Source organism: Nasonia vitripennis, chromosome 4 (genome assembly GCF_009193385.2).
Source record: "Nasonia vitripennis strain AsymCx chromosome 4, Nvit_psr_1.1, whole genome shotgun sequence".
NCBI lineage: Eukaryota > Metazoa > Arthropoda > Insecta > Hymenoptera > Pteromalidae > Nasonia > Nasonia vitripennis.
In genome coordinates this window covers 9,129,432-9,157,079 of record NC_045760.1, presented here as the reverse complement: position 1 = coordinate 9,157,079, position 27,648 = coordinate 9,129,432, and the positions used below count along the sequence as shown (strand labels likewise).

General features: G+C 43.2%; 1 protein-coding gene across 9 annotated transcripts in view; it reads left to right on the top strand.

Annotated features, from left to right (window-relative positions):
- The window catches only part of LOC100678173, a 222,750-nt gene that overhangs the window by 78,810 nt on the left and 116,292 nt on the right, over nt 1-27,648 (top strand). For 2 of the 9 annotated variants that reach the window (XM_031929111.1, XM_031929105.1), the window contains exon 1: nt 18,194-18,510. The exons of the other annotated variants lie outside the window; for them this stretch is intronic. The gene's annotated coding sequence lies outside the window, so the exon portion shown is untranslated. Of the gene's footprint in view, nt 1-18,193; nt 18,511-27,648 lie in introns of those variants that run through there. 9 annotated transcript variants of the gene reach the window in all.

Genomic DNA, 27,648 nt, shown 5'->3' with positions numbered 1-27,648 from the left:
GCGCGAGTAGGTGACTTTATTACGCATTTCGAAAAGACGCGTTAATTTATTCGTCGCGCCCGCGCTGGCTCTCGTGAAAATCGAATGGAATTTTCCCAAAATAGCGGCGCTTTTATTTTCAGCGCAACAAGCGAGCGCAAAGTTTTCGAGCCTGGCCTAATTTTTTCCAATTACGCGCGATAATTTTCGCAAATGCGACGAGTCGTGAGAAAAATTGTGCGGATGAGTCATCTCTCTGTCCGGCTGTGTACGCGCAACTTCGACATAAATTAACGTCGCGTCGTCGCGCGATATTCATTAAAGCATATTTGGCGTTCCGCGAATTTTCTTTTCCGTGTGCGTCGGGGAAGAAAATGAGTCTGAGAAATCGACCGTAATTAGTCAGTGAATTATGCGATCAATCACCTGACGCTAATGACTTTTTCAACCCACCGAGATTAATTCGCCTTTATCGTTTATTTAGGGGATTGTATGGGTGCGCTTTTTTGAAAACTCATGATTCGGGTTTCATATAATCAATCTGAAAACCGTAGTGCTTCTGCGAGTTTCAATTTCAAAGATATTTAGTGAATTTTAGCAAAATACATGGGTGTTAAAAACTGGCTCGGGGAAAATCAACAATTATAAATTCCAAAAAGGCAATCAACAAACAAATGCTGGATTTTATATGTTATATACACATTATTATAATTTTATCTTGATACAGCTGTTCAATCCGAATTTGCATTAAATACTTTGTATACCTTGCACAGAAAATGCGCGTTGATTATGTTCCATTTTTAAAAAATTTTAAAAGTACGTAAGCGTATGATATGGTTTTCACTCAAAATCTCGTGCAATTTAAATGCATAAGAAAACGGTTACACATTATATTTTCCACGATGTAGTGCCTCAGAGAAATTCGACATCTCACACGATATAAGTTTCCGTTAATTCGCGAAACAATATTAAAGTGCGCATATATTCCAGAATTCACGCATATATTAATGAACGCGTTCACGCGATTTTATCGAAAAAGTGTCGATTCAGCCGATTCATTGTCCTGCTGGCTCACGCGCGCCATTTTCCGATAGATTAAAGAATAATCCTTTTATAATGCAATTCCAAACGACGCAGAAATTAGTATTCCAAATCCATTTCGCACGACGCGCCGAGCAATTCAGTGACAGATCCTCGGCCACAAATCACCGGGAAACTCTACATTTTCACCCGATTTTATTCCCCCTCGATTTTTAACCCACCATTTAACTCTTCATTTTTCGCACGCCTGGGGGGAGACGACGCATTCACTATACTCGTTGGCCCGGTCTCCAAAGCTCCATCCCCCTGCTCAAGCTCGAGTTGCCATTATACTAAGTCGGCTATGCCCTATTGTTCGGAATTCCTTACTCGTAAAAATCACGAAACCCAATTAACCCCCTTTGGCCTCTCCTTATCCGTCATCGGGTAACCGCTCGAATTCATTTAGCGACTGTCCGGTTTATCTTCAATCGTCATCTCGTAATGAATATCCGATAACGACACGTACAAGCGTCCTAAAGACGCGTTTTACTGCTTAATTCAGCCGACTGCGTTTGTTCTTTTTACGAAGCTTTTTGATGGACGTATAACGAACGAACGCGAAATTCGCGGAGCGCACGTTTCGACTGTTTAGCGAATGCTCTATACGCAGTTGGGCGAACAATCATAAAACTCAATATAACGCACTTTGAATCGGAGCTTCTAAAAAGTTTTTAGAATTTAGTATACTTTTACTGCCGCGAGCAACTTTTCATTATACTGCCGGGCGAATGCCTGCGAAGTTCTGGATGATTATTTAATATGGAATTGGATTTAATTGAGTCTCTTTACTGCCGAACATTAGCGAAACAATCGTTAAGTCACACGCGACCCCTAATCTAACTTTAACGCGCTTCTTGACTTATGACACCTACACCGCGCTTCGGATAAGCGCTTGCCTGGAAAGAAGAAACCACAGAGTTAACAGTACACTCCGTACTCCTCGGTTATGCCTTGATCTCTTAAAAGTTCGTCCATCAATTCCCCACCCATCGATCCGCGATGACATAAAATCAGCAGCCCTTCCAAAAAATACGATTTCCAGCATCCCATCGATGAAAAGGGTTAAGGACAGAAGGCGTTCGCAGCGACAACAGTAGCAGCGGCCGCGGCAGCTCTCTAGTCCGGGCTCGGCTGCTCCGCAGTAGCCTAAGCACATATTGATCAGCTGTAAGGTTTATCTTCGCGCGAGCATCTGCGCGTGGGAGCGAGAGAGACGGAGCGAGAGGTTAACGTCGCCACGCTGGATAGAGCTTCTAGCGAGAGCTGCTGCTGCTGCTGCTGCACATCCCTGGCAATCGTCGCAACAGACTGGGTGGGGCGGCTACGGCGCCTGCGTGCACAGCAGCAGTTTCTCTGTACATATAGCTGTACGTGTATACACGTATAATACTCTATAGCGTCGATCGACGGAAGCGTTACTCTCGCTACAGGGTCGTTTTTAAAGTATACGCGGAATATTGATTCATCCTCAACCTTCGAGTCCTCTTGTCGTTACGCGCGGATGACGATGATGATGACAACGACGACGACGACGATGATGATGAGGGTGTGCGCACAATGTGTATACGGGTATGGGGCACGTACTCGGGATGACTTCTTTATGGAGCTAGCGGACGAGCGAGCACTGCCGTGTTTATTGGCACGCGCGTCGTGGCCATAGGCGATTATGAGTTTCGGAGCTGTATCTATATCCATCTGTGCAGTAGTATTAGTATAGCCGATGTGGATACGGTCGCACGTGTCCAGCCGACCTGGGAACTGCGTTAACGTACCGAAATATAATGGAACACGCATATACTGCGATTTGACTACTTTCTGTCGTCGCGAAAGCGGGATGTGAGTCGCGGAATCAATTTTATTCGCTGTAACTGGGTCGCGAACTTTTATTGTTCATGCGTGATGAGCATGTTTTTGTTCCCCGATGGCAGTTATCTGACTTTGAGCTGCTGATGCGTGCGTTTACCTTGGCCGACGATGATCACCAAAGTTCCCGCTAACTATTCCATCATAGTGCACAGGCCACGCAAATACGCCGATCGCACATCGGTATCTCTAGTTTTGCGCCCGACGAATCGAAACTCCGACATAGATACTGGGATACGAGTGTATACGGCGGACGATCCACGAGTATCATCCCAACGCGGTTATATTCAAACCCGACGTGTGATAACCGCAATATTCTCGCGACACCTGTCTCTCGACCAACAATGCCGAGCTCTCGTATCCTCTCCTCGTGAATCGCAACGGCGAAGGTGTACACAAGCCCTTTCCAAGTGGATACGAGTCCCCTCCGCCTATCCGCAGTTTAGTAAATCTAGAGCTAAAGTAAGTTAACTTGGCGCGCAATCAAACGCGCACTTGCAAGCTTGAATCAAACGTGCGGGTGCAGAGGTGTGTGTGTATTCGTACACCAAGAGCAACCCTCGAGAATATAACAATTCCAAGAAGCTCTTGCGCGCGCGCCTTGGTTTCGCTTTGAGGCTAGCTGTATGTACAGACGGCAGCATCGTGCGCGGCGTAATAAGGATTCTCACGGCGCTGCGGTGGCAGGGATCGGTGCGGGATCGAAGGCGGATTGATTTGACGAAAATTGCCAGTTCCGCGCGCTGGAGCCCGAGTGGAAAATTAACTATATCTATGATGCCGGTGTAATGCGCCTTGCTTGAAACTTCGCTGCTTGACAAGGCGCGCCTAGCCCTTATCGTCGCGTCGTTTCCTATACCGATTGATGTATGGATTCGGGCTGAACTCGATAGCCTTCGTTTCGACTGATTATTATACGGGTTCGAAGCGAAGTCATGACTGGAAAATCATAACGGCGGCATAATAGGCCAAACTTTTCAAAGATCCGCTAACCGAGAACCGAGAATTCGCAACTTTTCCCACGAGCTTTTTGCACTGCTTCGCCTCGTACAAAGTGACGCAGTCGCTGTTCTGTGGTAAGAAGCTTTTCCGCGAAATAAAACTCTCCCCGAGTATTGTTGTTGCGCGGCGGGCAAGTTCTCAATCTCCGAACAAACGACCTCCAAGCACCGTGCCAGCTCTCATTGTTCAGCACCCCTCTGGAATTTTCGCACAATACGCATTCCTACACAATAATCAGCTCGCATCTCGAGACTCTCGCTGTATTATCCATTATCAGAGCGGTCAAACTGTCGGGGAAGCATCGATGTCGGTTTATCATCCTGTTGTATCACAAAGACGGCCGACTTTGCGCAAGCTCTGATCTACGTTGCCGATTAACGGCTCTGCAGCGGCAGAATGCGAACTAACTAATTAAACTCGTCGAGTTTTAATCTCATAAGCGGGCGCGAGAGCATCCGCTAAATTCATCATGCGGAGGTATCGCTCTCGCTGCTTAATTCGACTGTATTCGCGCATAGCATGCAACTACTCCGCCGGCGCAGCCCAGTTTTCATCTCTCCCCCCCTCTCTCGTCGCGAGTCGCGTTACATAAACACGCTCGCCGTTTAAAAGTATACAAGCATACGTCCCTCGGCGTATAGAGTTTATGCGCGAAATTGTGTTTTTAGAGAGCTGCAATAACCCTTTGAGTTTCTCTCTCTCTCTCTCTCTCTCTCTCTCTCTCTCTCTCTCTCTCTCTCTCTCGAGCTACGGCTGATGCTTTTAAGCTTCGTTTCCGGAGAATTTTCATGATAACGCGGAAACAATTTCTTGCCGTTGGATTCAGCATGTCCGCGTACTTCTCTGGCTTTCGGAGGGAAGTAGACAAAGGTAGGAGGTCGGGCATTAGTTACTTTTTTCTTCTCACCCTGCCGAGAGCTTTTGCCAAGTAAAGCGTGATCCGAATCTTTGGAAGCTGAGTGATATTTTATTGTATTATACGCCCTTGTGAAAGCGCATGCTCAAGAGTACTCGAGTCTCTGATAATTTCCGGGATTCTTGCACTTTACAGCCCCACGCTTCATGGCTAAAATCACAATTATCAGCTCTGGGGCATAACATTTATCGATCGCCCTGCACCGCAGAGCTGTCCATTCAGCTTTGTTGCGCCTGGCAGGTCCGTAATTGATTAATGAGCGGCAGATAAGTTCCAGGTAATGCATCTACTGCGCGTCAGATTTTGAATAATGCATCGTTATATATCAGTACATCGTCATATTTATAAGCGGACGTTTAAAATCAACTTTTCGAAGCCGCATGACTAACTGAAGGTAAGTTGATCTCAGCATTCGTAATTGCCATTTCGACGCGATGCCTATATACAATAGCTTCAACTTCATAACAACGTGCTTATCATAGAACATCACCAGTTGAACCGAGCCATGAGTCATCAGAATTTCGCTCCATGCCGCGAATGACGCATTCACTCCGCGTGCGTGTATTTACTCGTGGCTTAGCACCTGCAGGGCTGCCAACAAGCGCGCTACTTAAAGGGAGGCAGACAGCGGTAGAGAGAAGCAATGGATGAATTCATAGAGAGAGAGGGTCTGTCGGTTCAGGGACGTGAGTTTAAGCAGGCTATTTGACATGCCCACATTCCGTTGGCGCCGAGGCTCGACTAACGCTCGCGCGCGCGTGTGTGCGCCGGTTACCCAAAAATACCTGCTAGCGCTAACGCGATGTTCCGGGCGTGTGAGCTGTGCCCTTTGAACGAGCTATCCTCTGGTCGATGTTAATGCACTGCTACTGGAGTACAGTCTCGCAGTTTGCGTAAATGTTAAGTTCTGTTAAAAAATAATTCTCTATACGACAACGCGATAGAGCCCGCAATCTTGACACGCCGACAGGGACAAACGGAGGCCCCCGCGCATAGGTAAACAGTATAATTCTAGCGGGGTAATTCCCCCAGCATCACAGACTGTTATACACACATAGGTATACTCGATCTCAAAAGCGCAACTCTCACCGGGGACTGTACTACTGCAGCTGTGTGTTCGCGGTACACGTTGTCGCGCAAAAAGCTTTGATCTGCATATATACGCACGACGACTCAAACGGCACACACGCGCCACTGCATCTTGGATGTATCGCTTTAAACGGACCCATTCAATACTCGGCAAATCTGGCGCAAATCGCTCGGCGCTACAAGGGGGGCAATGAAAAATCTGTAATCGATGCGCGCGCTCGAAGGGAAAAAGGACGGGGATGTATAGGCGGTGCGGATATAGCGGACGACGATCATTTCTCCTGGCTGGAAATCACGCCTTGTTAGACCTGCCGCTGCGGCGAAGCTCTCTTTCTCGTTAGCTGAATCGGCGGCAGCGTTCGATCGATCCGTGCCGTCTGGGATTTTCTTACTTTGTCTTGCACTGCACTCTCACTGGCTGCATGTACACCGCGTATGTGCACGAGTTCTCGTGATAGGCTACGGGCATTTTCAAAGGGACGCGGCTATGCACACTGGACGCTACGTAGAAGTTGAGACACGACGGATAAGACTTTTCGCTCGCGGAATGAATGTGCGGTACGACGGCGAAGAGACTCGAATTTTGAATTTCCCGGGCTTGTAAATTCTAGCATTAGCGACCTACTTCTGAGCTAATTCAATTAAGTCAAACCTGCTTCTGTAATGCGAGCCAACTGCTGTAATTCAGAAGTTAGCGTGTTATTTCGACGTACTATCGAATGTGTAAAATTTTGTAAAGGGAGCTCATTTTCAATTTCGAGCGATATGCCTTATTCCTCTTGACTGACGCATTATTTAAACACGAGTTTCCGCGCGTTACGACGAAAAAATAAAGCAAATTAAAAACTACATATCTCGCGGAGAAGTTGGAAGGAGGGAAAAATCGAGAGCTCAAGTTTACGCGCATTTACATGGAAAGTGCATTATGCGTTGGAGGGCCGCGAGAGTCTGACCGGATACGGCTACTTTCTACTTTCACGTATGAATCGAGAAACCTTATTTGAAAAGTCTATACATACTTCTCGAACAGCAAATTTCCTAAGACGTTTTCTCGATACTTTTCAGCTTCTCTCCGCATCGAGCTTCCACTTTCGTAATCCTACATGTATACCAGAGTGTGGAGCTATCGAAATCAAGTGATTTTCGCTCGATCGAAAAGTCCGTCAAATTACGCACCGCGTCCATGTCTCCGGCTTTTCAGGATTTCTTCTATTGCCCGGGCAGAAATGAATTTTCGCAAGGTATATAGGTAGCCAACCGAAAGAGAAAAATCCAGACACACAGAGGAAGTCCGTGATCGCCGAGTCCAGCCAACGGAAATATTGCCCCAACCTTCGCGTATTACCGTTTTTGGAAGGTAAAACGCAGTGGCTCGGAGATTATTGTGGATCTCTGCGGCGGAATGCTGCTGCTTCGAAGGATTTTCAAACGCGTTTCCAGTTTTCCAATAAACTCGCAGCGCAACGACGACGACGACGTCTTGCGCGTCAGGTTATTCAAACACACACCTCTTTGATGTAGAGTAAAAAATTCAAGAATAACCACAAGGGCTAATTCGCGAATCGCCAAAGGACGCGACGAGAGCGAGAAAAATGGGGTTTTTATTTCATACATTCTGAATTTCTGATGGGCGGGTCGAGTGGCGGATGTGCTCGCTTATTTTAAATTTAAATCGAGCTCGATTTGATTTCCCGGTTTTATATATATATATATATATATATATATATATATATATATATATATATATATATATATGCGTTGATGCTCGGCGCGTAAAAATTTGTTTGCTGATACAGTTAGATCTGGGAAGGATACGCTCCAGACGGAACCGTACTAGTGGCTTAACTTTTCGGCTGAATCAGCTCGTGTTTTGATTGTCTCTCAGTAAACTTGAAACTGTTAGAACAAACACACAGTTTCACCGTGAAAGATCCTCCAGTGCTGCTGCGACTTCTAAGTTATTCGATACGACTGCGTATAAAGACTGTTGTTACTCACTGCAGCGTATAACTGACGATCCGGCAGTTTAAGATTTTCATTCTGTTTGTTTGATTAATCATCCGCGCCTCGTATAGCAATTGAATGAGCAGTCGTAGCGATTTCTGGAAACGACGGGATTGAAGAGTTGAATCAGGCTTTTCATTATAAGATTGCTTACAGAATTCGATGAATATTGTATATATTTAAAGCCTACGAAGCACTGATGAATCAATCGTTCAGCTGCGCGCCGTTTCATTTCCGAGAAAAGCTGCAGCGCAGATCATTAACCACGACAGAACACGTGTACCACTTTTTCGTACGATATGACACTCCATGAAAAGCCTCGATTCTATTTTTTGCGCTTCTCTCACTCTATCACACGCGCAGCCCAACGGCTCACGTCCGCTTCATTTATCGAGATGATTGATCCTAATTGGCGGGGCCGAATTGATCCTAGTCCGGAGGCGGACTAGTGCAGTGCGTGAGCTCACGCACATCAGAGGCTTGAATGGAGCCGCGCGATTGGACGGGGCTTTAACATTCATTTACCGGCGAGCGAGATAGAGAACTGCAGCGTATAAGCTAACGCGCAGCAACAGCGGCAGTGGCAACGATCGATCCTGCTCTCGCTCTCCCTCTCTCCGTCTCTCTCCTACCTTAATCGAATCCAAATACACGAGATACAGAGGTGCAGAGAGAGATGGAGAGCCTCGGCGATTTCTGACGCGCTTCGTTGCGCTTTGATGCGTGAGGGGACGCGCTTCTATGTGTGTGTGTCTCTCTCGAGTGACTGACTGACTGACTGCGAGGGGCTTTTATTCGCCGACGAGAGGTCGACGAGCAGAGCTGCAGGTTTTTCAGCGTTTGTTCCTCCTCGATGACGACGTCTTGGAAGTCGCTCAGCCGTGAATGAGCGACTGCGTTCGCGAAAAGAGAGAGAGAGAGAGAGAGAGAGAGAGAGAGAGAGAGAGAGAGAGAGAGAGAGAGAGACAGAGAAACTGGTGTTTTTGATTGACCTACAAATCGCGATGCTTTTTGGAAGCACTGCCGTACCGTTGGAATTTAATTGAAAGACTCGTGATACGGCACACCGATCGAGTTTTCGACTTTGGGTTTAGCGCTTCATCAGAGTCGCGAAATAGCTGCGGCTCGAGCTATTTGCACAGAGTACGTAAGCCGGATTCGCGGGAATAAAGTGTATATAACACTCGAGAAGAGAGACGAGCCTCGCTTATTTCCGGGGCGATATATAACTGTGGGTATAAGATCGAAAATTGAAATCGCTGCCGCGAACCGCTGAAGCGTGGATACATCGGTCAACGTAGTATAATCGTGATGGATCAATAAAATATGAGCGTTTTAATCACCATTACCAGCTCGAAACAAGCTCCCTCTCTCTCTTATAAATTCGCATACGTCTCGGTGGACGTTCATCCCAAGGGGGTCTCGCTATAATTACGAGCGGTTTTCGAGGAGCGTGAAGCCCTTTGGAATGCCGCGATGGTCACGCTTCGGCCTCTAACTGCTCACCAACTGTGTGTACAGCCCTGCGGAGAGCAAGTTCAGCCAGGCTCACTCTGGGGACTGCGTGAAGTTGTAGCCCGTGCAGTATTGACTTCGATGTATATCAATGCCGCTCTCGCCCCTCCCCCTTCCTCCTCCCCCGAGTGTTCGATGACCTCGTTCGCTCGTTACTTCCATTCAATTCGCAGCAGCTGACGACGAGAATTTCGTCGGCCTGATTTCTTCGGTTTTAGGCAAGTTGGCCGGCATAGGCGCGGGAGTGGAGGAATTAAGGTATAACTACTTTCGCTAACTGTTGCCGTTTACGCGCCTGCTCCCCGGAGAGCGGAGTTGATGAATCTGTCGCTCGGCGGATTCATCGAGTCGTCGTGTACGCTCGAACGTCGCGCTGTGAAGTTCGTTTTTTCGAAAAAAAGCGCGAAATCCTTTCAGACTCTCCGTACATTCACGACGTATTGCCATATCGCGCAGGTTACGTGACGACAAAAGTGAGCAGCGTAAAGAGAATTTTTAAAGCGCAGTGAGATCTCTCTGCGCTGGTTCTCGTGCAGAGAATGATTCTTGCTTGTATACAGGAGCTCTCGAAACGTCTGGAAGCGTCCCGATCACTCGCAGCAGAACGGCGTGCGTGGCTTCGCAAAAAAGCCAATATATCAGGGCAAAAAAGCCAGCAGCAGCAGCGCAAGTCTCAATAACAATGCGCCGTTTCCATTCAGTTCTTCGCGGCATAGTATCGGGCTAATGTACGTGCGGGAAGATCCGTCGACCCTAAGCGTAGGCGCGCACGCGCGAGTGATAAAACTTTTGCTCGACTGGCGAATATTTTTTCTCCCCTCCCCCCCTACTATTTTTGGCTCCGCGGAAAGTGCCTGTCGCGATCTTTCCGGAGCCGCTCGTGTATATACACTCGTCGAGTGTGTTGGCTCTGTTTTTGTCGTTCGCAAGCATTTTTTATCGAATTCTAGCTCCGTTTCGCTCTTGCGGAATCTCTTTGTCGTATTTTCTCTCGCTCTCAGAGAGGAAAAGAGAGAAAGAGAGAGAGAGAAGCTTCGCTTTCTTGCAGCCAGCAGTCGCCGAAGAGAAGAAGATCGGATTCGTCGCTCTTAAACACTATCCTCGAATTTTCCGTCTCGCTCGATTTCCCTTTTCGATTTCGCCTTTTTCGCAAATTTCATTGCCGCCGGCGCTTGCGCTTCCTTTCGATTATATCGAGTTGATTGATTTAATGCGCTTTACAGCGACGAGCCGAGCTCCGCCGCCGCCAGCACTCGGGCTTTCTCCCTCTCTCTCTCTCCCGTCATTTAGATGCTAATATCCGCTTCCACAGGATTAGCGGCTTGCGAGTCTAATTGGGTTAGCCAAACAAACATATTTTTCTTCCTTTGGTACCTAACAATGCCGCGCATCGTCGGCACAAAGTTTATTTGCCCCCCGGCTAATGGATTCCAATTCGTTTGCGATTGTCGTTTCTTCTTCAAATCCATGCCGCGGCAAAAAAGGGTTAGTTGTACGGCCTTTATCCTCGACGTCTTTCGCTTATCGTCTCTTGAATACCTCGCTGATCCGAAATCATTTTCTCCGTTACCCTCGCGCGCGCCTCGCGGACTTTGTTTTTAATCGAGTCGACTCGTATTCTCGTTGTCGCTCCAGTTCGAATCCCATCGTTATACCCCCTTCGGTCTTTGTTGCTATCTGTCGAGCGTCTTTCGCCTCTGATATATTGCCTGATTGAGCCTTGCCCCGTTTTTTTTTCATGGATTTAACTTGTTGTGTCGGAATTCCTTTCCAGATGCGCCGACGCGGATTTAGACGGCGTATCCGACGAGTTCAGGTACAGCCTTTGATTTTAGTTGCAGTTTTTTCCCTTTCGAACTGTCAGTGCTGAACGCTGGTGTTTTTATTTCAATTTTAAAGCGAAAACCGAGACGTGCCAGAGTTTAATATTGAACCTTTTCACAAAAATGAATAAGCTCGTGATTCGTTTTTACAAAATTCGTTGCTTGTGTAAACATTGCTTTTTCCGAGAACAACAACTACTGGTATTCTCTGGCAAATTGAATGTAAGATTTCTCCGGTAACGATGCTTAGCCAGAATAAAGGTTTTTTGAATTTACCGACAAGTCTGACGCAAACGAAATTTGAATTTTTTATCCGGACTTCATAACCGAGCATTTTCATGAAGAATATACCTTTTATATGTCTCTTGCTGACGCTTTTTGTCGTCTCTCACTTATTCCCTGACTCCGTCCTCAGTGTTTGACTCGAAATTCACTGTCTTTTCCCTCCCGAGAGTTTTTTCCGAATCTTCCCTCAACTTTCGTTTCAAATTCTGTGCGTCGCTCTGTGCCCTTTTTTTTGCATTCCTGTCTTGTACTTTTTCTTTCACTTGTGAACCTGCGCTCAACGAATTAAGAGCTCCTGGTATTCTACGACTTCGCTTTAATATTCCGGTTCGTCTCGTTCGAAGCTGCTTTAAAATTAATCGGCTGTAACGAGAATACGGAAATTAATGATTCAAGCCCACGATATCCGCGAATCCTATGCGGTCATCCATTTGATCTGCGCCGATAACAATGATCAATCAACCTTCGATCGCTTGCATCTCTTTCACATTTCTTCCTCTATTTATCGGTCGCGTTTATTTACGAATTCCATTCCACGAGCTCGGAGACAAAAAAAGAGAGTAGAGAGTACGGATGAAAATCCAAATTTGTCCCATTCTTTCGAGTCTTTCGCGCAGAGCTTTTTTGTGTTTCTATACGTCATCAGAACTGTTTGCACGCCTCTTGTTGAATTTCTGCGCATATATCCTTTTTTTTACTTCATGCGACATGCCGTTCTCGAATTCATTTTCCCGGAACGCTATCGCGGAATTTATTTTCGCGCGCTTGTCTTTTTTCAGCGCGCGCCGCGCAGCTCTGGTCGAATCCTTTCCCTCTGTACGTCGAAGCTGGGCTGCTCATCGCCACCCCCTTTTTTTCTCTCTCGCCCGTTCGCTGATCACGGAATTTCCCATCTCTGTTTAAAGTCGTTCCGATTTTCTCAAATTTCTCACGACACCAACAACTGTGTAGGAGAGGCATTTTTTGCGAGCCGTCGCGAGGGTATCGATTTTCTGACGCGTAAGTCTTTGTGTTCGCGCGCGCCCGAATTTCGCTTTTCTTTCTTCGACGGGACTCTACTCTATTCTTGCCATCTTCTTTGTCGCGACAGTAATTTCGCCAATTTTCAGGGAGACGTAATGGCTTGCATTGAAAAAAAGTGCTTGTACATTTACGTTCAATTAAAGTAATGGATCCATCTAAAATGTTGCAAAAGTCGTTCGTTTGCAGCATGTTAACGTACCGCCCAGCGCGCGTACAGCAGTTAATATTCGTTCGTTTATTTTACGCACACAAAAAAGTGCATCGCGTTCGCGGCTTCATATTCGATTTTCTTTTTCTATACCCCTGGTAGAAATGTCTACCGTTCAATGGCTTAACTATGGCTTATTTAACCAATAACGCCAATGAACCGCTTAGAAAACCGCTAAATAACCGCTTACTGTAATAGAAGCTTATGCACAGCTCCTTGCAGTTAATTTGCTTAAATTCAGTTGACTAGCCATACGTATACAATTGTCAGGTTACAACTTTTATTAATTAATATAAATTTACCTATATGATTGATTATAATTGAAAAAAGGTTAGGAAATGCAAAGGACATGTAACAATTTGTAGATAATATATTTAAGTTGTATCTAGATAGGTTAAGAGGTTAGGATAATCACCAGCTAAATGAATCAATTTCATTTTAACAATTTCTATTTATTTTATTTGATCAAACAGCATGACATTATGAAATAACAGTTCATGACTTGGTACGGTCAAGTGAAATGAAGTACAGTGCATGCGTATCATACAAACCTTGTTGAGATAGTAGAATAGGACTATATTATATGTAAAAAATTGAAATATTAATAAAATTAAATTGATTCATTTAGCTGGTGATTATCCTAACCTCGTAACCTCAAATTAGCCTCCGGCAGACATCTTGGAAACTTAGCGGTTCCTAAGCCACATTTTTTGTTAAATTTTAGCTTGGCAACCGTTAAAACAGTTAGCTAACAAGGAAAGGTACCCAACCCGAACTCACCGATTTTGATGATTTTCATATATGTTGTAGAACATAAAAAAATAAGAGACATGTATTTTTTTTTATCGGCTAATTTTCACTTTTAAGGGGTAAAAACCTCCCCTAAAGTTAACCCCCAAAAAGCGTTTTTTTTAAATATCTCGGCTTAAAATTAATATTTTTCAATGAAACAAATTGGAGGTTATTTCTTACAAAAAGAGCAAGTATTTCATGGTGATTTGAAGAGTAAGAGTAGCATCCCCTATTTTTTAGGGGTTGAATACATATATTTTTTGGCATCATTTTATAATAAAAATGTTTAAACCGACTAAAAAAAATTGGAAAAAATGTTTAAACATCCTTAATAATAAAATTTAGTTGACGTCTTTCGGTGTTTTCATAAATATTATCCCTAAGGGGGTAAACCACCCCTAACACAAAATAACTGTAAATATGTAATTCAATACATAATATTTCGTAGAAAGTTTGTATATAGAGGTTTTCGAGGTCGCTGATTACAAATCTGTTATCAGATTTTGAAAATTCAAAATGGCGGAACCAATATGGCGGACGGAAATATCGAAAAAAAATTTTATATAATAAAAAAGTTTTAAACGACTAAAAAAATTGGAAAAAATTTGTAAACATCTATAATAAACAAATTAAGTTTTTCGATTTTTTCATAGATACTACCCTTTAGGGGGTAAACCACCCCTAACACAAAATAACTATAAGTATACTTCAATCCATAATATTTTGTAGAAGGTTTGTATATAAGGGTTTTCGAGATCGCTCTTTGCAAATCTGATATCAGATTTTGAAAATTCAAAATGGCGGAACCAATGTGGTGGACGAAAATGTCGAAAAAAAATTTTAACTTTCATAAAAACTTGTTTACAAATGTGTGATCTTTGTAACCTGTACATGTGAACTAAAGAGCCTTAAACCCTAAACCCCTAAAGAACAAATAGGCTAAATGGTTGTGCTTTTTAACCAAACCACCTCAAATTCCTAAATTTGTAAACAAGAAAATTCTGTGTGTGAAGCAGTTTTATAATTTCCGTAGAAATTGTTATCAGAATGTTATTGAAATTCCTTTATTGTAAATTCAACTTATAATGTATTTTTGTTTATAATATTAGAGTATAATAATAATCTACAATCTTTTATCTTTTGCCATAGTGCATTTTTTGTATTGAGCATAAAATATATTATTTTACGATGTTTTTACAATAATGGTAGTCCTCATAAAAGTGTTTAAAGCACAATGCTTTTTTGCACCAACCACATCGTACAATTGCAATGTTTGTGCACCCTTCTATTTCACAATGTGTTGCACAAGACTTTCCAAAACTGAAATCTATAGGATTATCAAATTTATCTGGTTTTTCATTGACGTAACCGCTTTTATACCAGGAATATTTAAACAAATCTATATATCTCGGCGAAGACAGTTGGTTGTGAACCAATGATTGAAGTTTAATTATATTATTTCTCACATGTAAATTCATATCATGATCCATTAACATTACATTATCAGAAAATGTTCGGACAAAGTTTTTCCAAATACGGAATCCATAGACATCAAGTGGTTGTATTTTTCCTGTGGTTCCAGTTGGAATTTTTTTTATGTTAATAATTTTATTTTGTGGCATTGTTTCTTCTATAACTTTGTCACAATGACCACTCCAAGAATCAAGTAATAATATTGAGTGATGGCCTACATAGGGATAAAATATTTTTTCCAACCAGATTTTGAAGTGATCTGCAATTAAACGACTTACTAATTAACTGATCAACGATATTACAATGTAAAAATTGTTATTAGTTCCCTTACTTGTTGTTAATTTTCCAGATTTGGATGCTTCCACGTACACGTTTTCTGGTCTAAATATGTTTTGTTCTACAATAGGGCCAAACTTGCCACTTGGTTCCTTTAAAACAAGAAATAGCGGTGACAACAGTTGTCCAGTAGCTGATATTAGTGGCTGTATAGTATAACTATGCGTTGTTGCTGAAATTGACTGTCAGACATTGCACTTGCTTTTCTCCTTCTACTGCTAATGTTCTTCCAGAATGCATTTCTAGCTGAAATCCGCTCTGATCTGTATTATACAAATTTTCGAGTCCAATCCTTGGTATACACGATTTAACGTCATCGATAAATGCTTCAGCTTTAGCCGTAAGTTCTGCACTACTTTCTAGTGTTTTTCTTGTTATGAACTTATTTATTTTCCTAGAAACTATTCCGTGTGCTTGCTTAAATTTGAGTAACCAATGTTTAGAAGCTTTGAATCTAATATCATCAAAACCAATTTCTTTTTTAGCTTGTAAGGTCCATCGAATTATATCTTCATCATGGATAATTGAACCACTGTCGAGAGCTGCTTGAAAATTATCCAGGGTATACTGACAAATTTGTGCTACTTTTTCTCTATACGTGCCACCTTTATTAATTGAATGAGCCCAACGACGTAGCTGACTAATAGATGATACTTTTTTGAATCTGTTTTGCACTGTTTTGAGACTTAAATTTTGCTTCGTTTTGCTACTTCTCCAAAATTCTACAGCTCTTTTTTTGTATTCAAAATCTAGTTCTTCATTATCTGCTGTACATTGATTTGTTGGTGCTATATCCGGATCAGGAAAATGATGTTGCACTTCATCTTCAATTATTTCCGCATTATGGTCTTTATACTCTTCTTGAAAATCCAAAGAGTCATCAGTAATCATTTCTACATCGTTGAAATCATGTGTTGCATCTATTAAAATTTCTTTTATTTTTTCGGCCAACTCTGTTTGGAGGTTAGGCGTTTGGAGTCGTTTGGTTAAAAAGCACAACCATTTAGCCTATTTGTTCTTTAGGGGTTTAGGGTTTAAGGCTCTTTAGTTCACATGTACAGGCTACAAAGATCACACATTTGTAAACAAGTTTTTTTGAAAGTTAAAATTTTTTTTCGACATTTTCGTCCACCACATTGTTTTCGCCATTTTGTATTTTTAAAATCTGATATCAGATTTGTAAAGAGCGATCTCGAAAACCCCTATATACAAACCTTCTACAAAATATTATGGATTGAAGTATACTTATAGTTATTTTGTGTTAGGGGTGGTTTACCCCCTTAGGGATAATATTTATGAAAACACCGAAAGACGTCAACTAAATTTTGTTATTAAGGATGTTTAAACATTTTTTCCAATTTTTTTTAGCCGGTTTAAACATTTTTATTATAAAATTATGCCAAAAAATATATGTTTTCAACCCCTAAAAAATAGGGGATGCTACCCTTACTCTTCAAATCACCATGAAATACTTGCTCTTTTTGTAAGAAATAACCTCCAATTTGTTTCATTGAAAAATATTAATTTTAAGCCGAGATATTTAAAAAAAACGCTTTTTGGGGGTTAACTTTAGGGGAGGTTTTTACCCCTTAAAAGTGAAAATTAGCCGATAAAAAAAAGTACGTGTCTCTTATTTTTTTATGTTCTACAACATATATGAAAATCATCAAAATCGGTGAGTTCGGGTTGGGTACCTTTCCTTGTAAGTCTAAAGGTCTTAGCAAATTTGAACCGTTAATTTTCTTCCAGGGACACAACCTGGATATACCATACAGCGAAACGCTGATTGGTAGTATCGAGAGAAAAACATTTACCAAAGGTTTAAAATAAATACACAATCTTTTACAATATAAATATAAAGAATTCCCATTAAAACTGCCTCTCGCTGTAGTTATTTTCGGGGGAAAAACTCTACGATTCTTGCAGAGAATACATTCGTCGCGCTCGTATTTTTTGATATCGTAAAGGTTCAGTCCCCTGTGCAAAACGTCGCTGTAGAGCGTAGAACGCCTAACTCATCGATCGCCGAGCGCAATGGAATTAATATGACCAATTTTGCCATAGTTTTGAATCTCGTCTCTGCCATATACCTAGCTAAATCGCTTGCTACCCGAGGGTTTTAATTGGCTTGCACGTATAAGCACTGAAATCCATTCGGCGGGCTATATATTAAAACTTTGGAGGCTCCTATTATGCAAAAGAACGACTGACACCAGAAGCGCCTTTCAACAGCCACGCTTTAATATTGCCTGTGTATTTAGATACAAGATTATTTTAATTAGTGTTTGACAGTTTGACGACGATATCTTTGACGCGCTTCCGGTGTTATTTTAGTTTCAGCGTGTAATGCGTCATTTTCCTCTTCCTTTTATTGAGATGAGCGCCATAGTTAACGACGCAATAAATAAATGCAATCGGATGGTACGATTTGCGTAAATTCAGGTACATCGGTCACTCGTTCGGATGTTTTCGCGATTCCATTGCGCTCGCAGTCGGTTTCTGAAAATCCGAGAGAGGACTATAAAAAACAAAAAGACAAAGCTCGTAACAGCAAAAGAGCAGCAACTTCAGTCCGCGCGCCACTTATCATCTGGCCGCGATAAATCTCAAACTCCAAAAGACCAACAAGCCCGGCGAAGCAAAAAGCAAGCAATAGCCGAGCTATTTTCATTTTTCATTTGCCCCCTTCGTTCCTCCAGCGTATACTAATACCGGAGCGTCCTCCCCTCCAGTGGCTGTGGCGCGTGCGTCGTCTCAGCTGCACAGCCTCGCCGACAGCGCCGCGAGCCTCGGACGACTCTCGCAGAATCGGCCAGTGCATCTCGCGCGCCCGCGACGCGGCGACTGCGAGTATACGATCCTCGTCTCTTCCTCGGCTCATATAATTCCTCCGCCCGGAGAACGTTTGATTTGCGTTAGAATTGAAACGACGTTTGACGATGAAAAATAATTCAAGCGCAGAGTGAGGACGAGAGTGCGCGAGTGTGATACAGTGCAGTATAGGACACAACCTCGTGAGTAGGGGCCGTGAGACGAATTTTCAGTGGAACGATACGAGTTGGGTCAGGCATGAGGGATCTCGAGACTGTTTGTCAGCAGCCGATGACGACGGATTGAAGGTTAATATCGCTTGATGTATTTTCTCGAGTCCTCGAAGAATAAGCTTCAACGGGCTGCGTTTGATATGCCGACAGCTGGTCTCTCTTTCGTTCGTGATAAACGCGCGCGATTGTTAAGGATATATTATACGACCGACGGCTCTCTCGCTTTAATCCATCACGGAAGTGCGTGATCGCTTTTTGTTTTTCGGCTTTACAGCCGTGAATTATGGCTTCAATTTGCCCCCAGACTTTACGAAACTCCTTTTTTCTTTCTCTCGCGATTGTTTAATCTCGTGAAATTACGAGAGCGAGTTTATTTTCTTGTCGTACAATGTATAGATATTATAGCTATCATAGCTATATAACCGTATGCAATTAATTCTTTTTATTGGAGGTACACGCTCCGTATAGGTACATTGCGGTTTATGGGAATGTAAATGTGCGCGCCGTGTAGTTTCAAAGGGCAATTTATTGAACATGAAACTGAAATGAATTTTTATCCGCCCGAAGTCTATCGCGTTGGATTTTCAGTCTTTCAACTCTGTACATGCGCTTTTGTCACGGATACGAGTAATAACGCTATGACTCGCTGTCCGTCTACGGTAATGTAGTCGTCGCTGAGAGTAGACTCGTGTATAGCGCCTGTAAAAACGTAACGACTTTTTTCTCCTTCTCGACAAATCTGAACTCACTAAATGGACTTATTTCAAGCGCACATTACCATAGAGCCTTCAATTCCGCGGAAGGAAATGAAACAGTCGAGTATACACAACGAGTCGAGAGATCGACTTCTCAGCGCATTTCACCGCTCGGGCGTTTAAGAGCATTAAATAAAAAAAGAGATACGTACCCGTCTTGCGTTATTGATTCTGACGTGTTGTCGTTTACCCGTTTAAAAACATACATAACACACCGAGCTCTATTATTACACGGAGCTTTGTTCATCGAACGCACAGAATTGTTATTATCATTTTTTTTGTTCGAGTACTGCTCTGGACTACATTACTCAAAGCGAATTATTAATCTCGCGGCTATCCGATAATATCCCGATGATTTATTGACATCGGCTTTCGTTTATTTACTTCATAACAGCGAGAAAATGATTCGACGTGCAGCGCACGAAGCGTCGCCGAATTATTCGACTAGATAATCAAATGAGATAGGCGTATATCCGCTGATGAACCAGTTCCAATGAAGCGTGCCCAGTCGGTATAATACACGCAATCACGCGACCAATTGGGAAAAACTGTGGGACAACGTTTTCCTTTCAAGCCTGCACTCACGTACACGCGGAAACTAAAGGACGCGAGCGAGTATATACTGATTTATGGATTATTGCGTTGATAAACTTGATAAACGATGTTTGCCCGTGATCTCGAAAATTCGGCCCTAAACTGTCAAAGAATACGTCCGTTTGCCGAAATGTATGGACATAACGCCGAGCCGTTTCGTGTGTACGCGGCGTTTTATCATTGCTTCGCAGTTTTGCTTATCGAAGGAATGGGCCGGGATATTTATTATTTGGAGCGCATCAAATAGAACGTACCGTTTGATCAAATCGCTTGTAAACACGGTAGAGTTCGTTTGCAGATATTCGAATACCCGTTTTGTGTACATTTGGAACGTATACGAGAAATGAATAAGGTCTCTTTTAATAACGAGGAGAAAGAAAATTTTCTCGGCAGTTTTCACATAGCGACAGCGGGGCTTCTCAAGAATCAGACAGCCTAGGTGACCCATATCGCGCTCGCGGTAGCCGTAAGCATTTTCTGGGCTTCGTGACTCCACACATATTTTTTCAATGCCCCGAAGAAAAAATTGCGCTCCTCGGCAGCAAATAAATAAAGTAGCTGATGGTTTTCCGTACTTTTTTTCAAAAACCCGTGCGGATAAAAGCGAGCTTCTACGTCGATATATCGGAAGGCTTTTAGTACTTACCCATATCGCTATACGTATACACACACGCGTGTAGGGTGTATCACCCTATCACCCTTCTCCCGTCCCGTATAAATAAAAAAGCTGCGCTTCCGCGATATGTCATCCTGAGAATATCTCGAATGCGAGTTTCAGCGTTTGCTCGGGAAACGTCAGAATTTCGTCAGAAGCGAATTTATTTTCGGTCACCCGGCGCTGCTATAGACAAAACTTAAGCGCCCGGTCTCAGGAGAGGCGCACCGGACTCAGCGTTTTCGCAAATCCCGCATAAAATCGAGTCGCTCCGCGCCGAAAACCACGAGTTTACGAGCGCGTCCAGCAGCTGCTATCTCCTCTGAAAAAAAAAATACACGCGCAAGATGAGAGACACCAGGCGAACGAAAAAAATAGAAGAAAAACACATGCGCACAGGGGGCAGAAGAAAATCCCGTGCGTTATAAAGTAAGCAAGAGAGGTCATATAACTGCGGGAGCGCGTCGCGGTCCGAAAAATTCGCGACGTGCATCATCCACATTCATATATACAGCCGCGTGATGCGTCCTCCCTCGCGCATAGAGAGCTGCTGGTGAAAAATGTATGTCCTCTCTCTCTTTCTCTCTCTCTCTCTCTCTCTCTCTCTCTCTCTCTCTGTCTCTCTCTCTCTCTCTCTCACGCGCGCGCTCGCTTGCGCAGCCCCCCCTTTTACGCGTATATTCGGTCTGATGTATCGTTGATTACAAAAGGCGACTGGTTTTTTCAGCGATGCCGTTTGTGGAGCTGCTTTTTCCTCGTTTTGTCAGGCTGTCTCTTTGGACGCGAGTGCGGGAATTTTTAAAAGGAAGCCCTCTTGTAATTCGATGAGTTATGCGTCGGGTTGAGTATAGTCCAGGCGACGACGTTTCAATTTCGGGGATGTGTGTGCGGAACACCGATGATTGACGTCCTACAATGGATTGTGGCTCTCGTCGGGCCGTTGATAATGCGCTGGTGCTGAGAAGTAAGCAAGACTGACAAGTTTGCCTTTCATCCGATATTTTTTTTCGAGCTTCTATGCTGCTGGTTTTCATTCGATTTGTAGGAAATAAAAACAAATTGTCAGTTATATTGTCGGAATAGCGTTACTGCAAGTGCCGATCTTAAGTGAAGAGGTTGAGAATCTCAGAGCTTCCTTGAAATAATCGAAAAATCTCAAATTGGAAAGTATAAGCTGTTGACCTAGTTGCATAAGTAAGTGGAATTATATCGACTGCTGTCTTAAGTAAAAGCTTCGTTGATGTCCTTTTTATAGTTGCAGGATAGCTTCCCATCTTTAATTGGTTACTCGTCGATAAATCATCAAGTACTTTTGGACCCTTAGAAAAAAATGTCGCGTCCCATTAATTTGTGCATATAAGAATACATACATACATAAAGATCTCAGCGTAGGAGCTGTAAACTTGTTTCGTTTTTTGAAGCGGTATATTTCACTTCCACGTGATAGAGGGCGTTTTTATGCTTCATGTCTATCAGGTTTCCAGCTTGCCAGAGTCAGAATTTTTCAAAAAGCTGTTAGAGTCTATTTTCAGTGTGATTTAATATCCAGCCGGTGAATTATGCTTTTTTTTAGGATGGCATATTTCATTTTAGCGCATATTGTGCTTGAAAATTTATGGCTTCAGTGAAATATCTTCACCAAAAAAATAGTCTTTGTTGTACCAGCAACTACAATAAAGTAATACGTCTGTATGATCATGCAAAATATGTTTTCATCAAATATATATTTATTTTTCGATGTAAGAATAGAGGAAGCAACATATCCGGTTCGTTTGAAAGATAGTTATTGCATTTTTCCAATATTATATCAAATAGAAAGATATTATTTAATATCGATCGCAAAATATATTTTCATCAAATTTTCAGTTCCATTATTAAAACCATCAGGTCGTTTCAGTTTTGCTTTTATCTACATCCGTGTGTAACCTGTTTATTCTAAAAGTTCAAGAGTAGCAAGCAAAATAAAATGTTTTTTTTCTCGATTATCGCGAATATAATAATCCTGAAAGGCATATAAAGCAAAGATGTATTCATTTTTATAAGCCTTTTACGAGCAAAACTTTTTTGAATGTACGCCAGATAGAATATCTTTTGAAGAAACTTTGAAAGATGTCTTTTGACGTCTCAGTCAGGATATGCTCAGACAGTTGGAATGATAATTTTCCTTTTTCTTATAACATAAGAAGAATATTATTGCGAAATTCACGTAAAAAAATTGTACTATTAGAATTTCAGACTTAAAAAGGTGACATGAAACTGAATGTAAAAGGCCATTTGAATGCATACTACTCAGTGGGTAAAGAAACTACGTGTCCTAAAGTACTTCTAGTTCGTGCAATTGCATTTGTTACAGATGTGATTTTATATTCATAATCCTTAAGAACGTTATCACACAGGTGTCATGTACGCTTTACCACTTGCCTCTTGGCCTCGTTTTTTTTTCCTTTAGAAGAAATCAAAGAATTAGTACTCAGTACCGCCAGATGACGCGCAAAACTGTTGAATTTCATAAAAAGAAAATAAAAGAAGAAATCTAAAACTTTTATTGCGCAATTAAATGGACCTAACAGGAATACTTCAGGTTAACGAACTTTCAAGAATCTCAGCTTTATTGGAATACTTTGCATAGCTTCAAAGTGGTAGAATTTCATGTAAATAATAATATCCCTCTCATGCAAACCAGCCGCAAGTGGTTGGAATGAAATATGTCACTTCCTGCTTTCGAGTTAAAATAAAAGAAGCTCAAGTATCAGCCGATAGACATGCTGATCATTTGTTACGATGATAATCCAGTTGAATCCAACTTTTTCGAAAATTGCAGTATAGGATTACCTCTGGTCTAAACGTCAACAATGCCAGACGATATAGGTTTAACCCCCAACGCAGCGGAGTAACTTGGTCTCTTAAAGCTGTTTGACTACACTTTTGAAGGTTAATCCTCCTGGCATATTTCGAAAACTCGTTTAAAAGTTTCAATTTATGAGCGGACTCGTGGGTATAATCGCTTCTATCGCTTATACTCGAAACTTATACTTCTGACGTCTTATTACATTGTTTTCAAACACTTCATAATTCGAGAACTTTACGATTTTTCGGCCGAGCATAATAGATCCGCGTGTTTCACGCGCACGGAATGGTGTGCTTTCAAGCTACTTATATATCGCATAATTAACTTTAGCCCTGTCCACGAAAGTGTCTCAAGTCCGATAGAAACGTGCATTTTATTTTCGGAACTTTCGTCCAATCCGATGATCAAGCTGGGTCTCCCTCTTTCGTGTGCAGTTTAACAATGAGTTTGCTTTGCATAAATTTAAATACTCGCCAACTGTTCATCGGAAACTCAATCATCATCCGCGATGTAAATATGGGGAATTCTACGGGAAAAATGCCATTTTCTGGTTGGAGAAACCGAAATAAAAACAAATGTTGGGGCACACTCCCGCAACTTTTTTTCGTATTGTACATGCTAATAACCATGCAAAACCACGTTCCAACATAGAAAAAGTGCCTTGTGACACTGTTTTCTAGGCCCTTCAATTGCAGGATTTTTCGAAGTCAAGAAATTTTTATCTTTTTTCATGATTTTTCCGCATATTCAATTGTGCGTAACTTTTGACCAAATCAAGCATTTTTAACGCATTTTTTAAAAATTGAAGCTCTTTTCCCGTTCTCTCACTCTACCGTAATCCATTTTCTGTTTGTGCCCAAATGCATTAAGTGCATGTGTTACCGACGTAGGTTAGCTGAAATACAAACTTCTAAAGGCGAGCATCTCGGCGCTACGGTTTTGGAAACCGGCAGCGTAGGCTGCGTGCACGACGATTAAATGAGATCGATCGGGGCCAGCGGCTGATTAATTGGCGAGGCCCGGAACAGATGAAAACTTGGGAGCGTTTCTCTGTGGCCAGTTTGCCCTAGGGAGATGCGTCGTCTGGAAGGGTAGCCTGCTTCGAGAAGTGGCTCGCTTGTATTTCGGGGACAGCTAACATACGAAGGAAGCATTTTAAATTTCGTGGGGTTATATTTGGTTGACAGTGTTCGCGGATAGTAGTAATATAATTTGTAATTGCTGCTCTCGGCGCAGGTTTTCTCCTCGTGAGACAATACGTTGAGTTTTTCCTGCGTCACAGACTTCGGTCTGGACAAATGTGGGAACGGCAAGCGCGCGATTTATGTATATTTTTTCGGTTGCGAAGAGTGTGCAGGACAAAGGTCGAGTTGTACCGCGCACGTGAGACCGCGCTGTTTTCGAGTTTTATGGCTTTTCCTCGAAAGAAAAGTACGTAGGCTCGAATCCGAATCTCGAGTACGTACATCTGGCCAGCATAATATCGGCTCCAGCGTGGGCCCGCGCTGTGCGGCGCGGACGTTAGGCTCGGGTTTTATGGCGGATCGGATTAGCGCGGGCGGCGGGGACAGCTTCGACAACGAGTGCGTTGAGCGGCTTTGTTTTATAGTTTTTGTGTGGATGAGCATTGGAGAAGGGAAATTTGGGATTTCCCAGCGACTGTAAAACGATCGGCGACTAGCGGCGGGGTCGAGCGTCAATCGTCTGCGAGGGCGGCTGCGGCGGGTCAGTCGAGAACTGAACTCCGAGCAGCGCGCTTCGCCATTTTTTATTTGAATATAGTTCTTATTTTACTGAGTTTATTTGTGTTTTAATTATTTATCCTTTCTTCGCAAATTACGCGAGAATACTCTCGGAGTAATAACAGCATGCCCTTGAACAATGGCTATTTTTCGACGAATTTGAAGGGCCTAGAAAACAGTGTCACAAGGCACTTTTTCTTTCAGTTTGAGTGTTCACTTTGAGTGTGCCCCAACATTTGTGTTTTGTTCGGTTTCTCCAACCAGAAAATTGCATTTTTCCCGTAGAATTGCCCATATACACATTTCCAAATATTCTCCCGGCACAGATACGAGAATTTCGCCACGCCCTAATCACGCGATTTTCCGATTCAACGCTGCCTAGCTCCGCAAACTTCGAAGCCAATTTCGAAAATTCAAATGTGCGTTGCACCTGTGTAAGCTCGCGAAGTGATCCAGTCGCGTATAAAAAGCGCGCTCGCTTGCAGCCCTCGACAACAATGCAGCGAAATCCATCAAAAATGGTATCTCCGCGGCAGGTAACACGATCCGCTCACGTTAAACGCAGCCATCGCGCGGCTCGCGGAAAAATAAAATGCGCGCCCGAATCGCTCTTATCAAACGCGATCTCTTTTTACGGCTGAAAATTCCATACATGCGCAAGTGCACACGGGCGGTTCTGTGTCGAAGAAACAAACGATACCTACATAAGACTGCAGGTGGATTTGTTATTCGACTACGAAGTGTGTGGTGTTTGGTGATGCAATAAATGCAGGTTGGCGAAGCTCGTCTGGTTCTGAGGCAACACACGACGTACTTTCGCAAGATAGGGCTAACGATATTATAATTGGGATTATATCTGCGAAACTGTTTCCAAGTTGGAATCACGCGCTAACAACGTGGTCGTCGTGATTAATTGCGTGTAGCCTCGGGGTTGATTCAATCCCGTGACTGCTAGTATAACTTTGTAAATTGTGAGTTTATAAAAGGCGGAAGCTGCACTCGATTATCATCTCATCCGCGTACTAATAAAACGCCTCGAAGTTCTCTGTGCAAGATAACAAACTCCATTCTTTGCAGTTAATCGGAACTCGATTGAAGCTCACACGAAACGCCCAACGCGGAATCGCCCATATGCATAAGCCGGTGGCAAAAAAAGCACTAGATTCTCTCTCGCTATATACGCTTTTGCGCTGTAATAGCGTCCGGGTTTTGCAGCCCCGGCTGATATTCCGCTTTAATGGCCAATCGACGGATGATCACCCAACCACACGCCCGCGCTAAACCCACGTCAATTGACTTCTCGACGAGAGACGAAGAGTAGCCTGCGCCCGGTGTAAAACATTTTCCGGGAAGGCCCTCGAGCGTGCGCGCTCGACGGAACTGCCGTTGTCATCATCGCGCCCTGTCGGAGTAGATTCCATCCCCACCAGTTCTCTCTCTCTCTCTCCCTCTCTCTCTCTCTCTCTCTCTCTCTCTCCTTTTCCCGTAGCTCGAGTTATAGTGTATAAGTAAGTTAACTAGTTTAGTTTACTCGCGGCTGTAAGGTGATTACCAGAGATTGGTATTCTCGCTCGAATAATTTATATCGGCGACGCCATGATGTACAACACGCCGCAATAATGAGCGCTAACGATCCGAACAAGATTTTTTTCTTCTCGCTCGAGTATGTATAGTATATAGCCGCGCTGGAAATTCATAATCATTCGCAGATTAGCCGAGCGTTTTTCCCCGATGGTTTTGCATAATTACTAGGCCGTGCCGTGGGAAGGAGAAAGCGGCAATTAACATATTCGCGACTCGGAGTTAATCGAGTCGCCACTGCCGCGTAATTACACACAGTCGCTCGTGAAATCTTCCATCCCTTTATTTGCCAATCGTTAGTCAATTTGCTGGCGCTGCGCGCGGAAAACGCACTCGATCGATCTCCCCCCCCCCCCCTACCTCTACCAGGATAACCGCTCTGGAGCCCGCGGGATTATAGCGTTTTTTGCATCACTCGCACAAATAAAGAAAGCCAGACTCGCGCGGAATGGGGTTATAAACACACGTTTCCTCTATGCTCTCATATACATACAGAGTAGGTCGCCGTCTGCTCACGCAGTTGGATTCGGGTTAATGACTTTCGAGCGCGAGAGCCTATTTGCGAATGTCCAGTTTTAGGCGCGAAAACCCTTCGCTCCGCAGCAGCGTTTTTCGGGTCATCGGGTTTCGAACGCTGCACTGCTGATTGCAGCCTGCTGACTTATTGCCTCGCTGTTGTCCTTCCGCAATTTTTTTTTCTTTCGGAATCATGCAGGCGATCGAATTCACGTGATTGCATTGGAGGTCGGTAAGGGTGATTACGAGTATATCCCTCGGCGCTATGACTGTTGTGATTATGGAAAATCGGCCGCTCGTAATTGCGAGAGATATTATGCAGTTTGCGGTAACTGGATGCTCGCCTTTATTTTTCTTAGACTTTCGTACATGGAGAATTTCTGGAACTCGTTGCGATCGCTCGTGGCGTTGGAGATTTCGCGTTACACGTGCATTTAGCACGTATCATTTCACGAGAAATGTGCAATGAAATATACGGTTTCGCTTACAGCGATTATACTGGTTTCGCGTAGAACGTTTGCT